This window comes from Salvelinus fontinalis, chromosome 20 (assembly GCF_029448725.1).
Source record: "Salvelinus fontinalis isolate EN_2023a chromosome 20, ASM2944872v1, whole genome shotgun sequence".
Classification (NCBI taxonomy): domain Eukaryota; kingdom Metazoa; phylum Chordata; class Actinopteri; order Salmoniformes; family Salmonidae; genus Salvelinus; species Salvelinus fontinalis.
The window spans coordinates 33,225,114-33,225,973 of NC_074684.1; the positions used below are offsets into that span (position 1 = coordinate 33,225,114).

General features: G+C 54.3%; 1 non-coding gene across 1 annotated transcript; it reads right to left on the reverse strand.

Moving 5' to 3' along the window:
- Positions 1 to 565: 565 nt before the first annotated feature.
- Positions 566 to 639, reverse strand: trnaa-ugc (transfer RNA alanine (anticodon UGC)). The gene has a single exon. It is a non-coding gene; the product is annotated as a tRNA-Ala (tRNA).
- Positions 640 to 860: the final 221 nt, after the last annotated feature.

Genomic DNA, 860 nt, shown 5'->3' on the forward strand with positions numbered 1-860 from the left:
TGCAGCCCAAGGCTTTGACTTGCACTCTTCTCTGTGTCTTCTCTGTGTTGCTCGGTTAAACTCATCGGTCCAGTGTCTGAAGAGCGAGTGAGGACGCGTCTCGTGACAACATCAAAAGAGGAAAGCATGCTTCAGGGTTCAGCATGAAGCAAATAGTTTCCGGTATAAAATACAAGAAAAAAATCTGATCTTCATCACTTCTCAGCGCTACCTCACCGCTCTAACACCCCGGCTAACTGTCCTGCCTCCTCTCTAACCTACTACTCCCTCCCCACTGGGATGGGGAATAGGACGCTGCTCCCTTAGCGCCCCTCGTCCTCTCCATTCTAACCTCCCCTCTCTCCACTGGGATGGGGAATAGGACGCTGCTCCCTTAGCGCCCCTCGTCCTCTCCATTCTAACCTCCCCTCTCCCCACTGGGAAGGGGAATAGGACGCTGCTCCCTTAGCGACCCCCTCGTCCTCTCCATTCTAACATTTACATTTACATTTACATTTAAGTCATTTAGCAGACGCTCTTATCCAGAGCGACTTACAAGTACATACATTCATACTTTTTTTGTACTTGCCCCCCGTGGGAATCGAACCCACAACCCTGGCGTTGCAAGCGCCATGCTCTACCAACTGAGCCACACGGGGCCCACTAACCTCCCCTCTCACCACTGGGATGGGGAATAGGACGCTGCTCCCTTAGCGCCACCCCTCGTCCTCTCCATTCTAACCTCCCCTCTCCCCACTGGGATGGGGAATAGGACGCTGCTCCATTAGCGCCCCTCGTCCTCTCCATTCTAACCTCCCCCCTCCCCTCTGGGATGGGGAATAGGACGCTGCTCCCTTAGCGCCCCCTCGTCCTCTCCATTC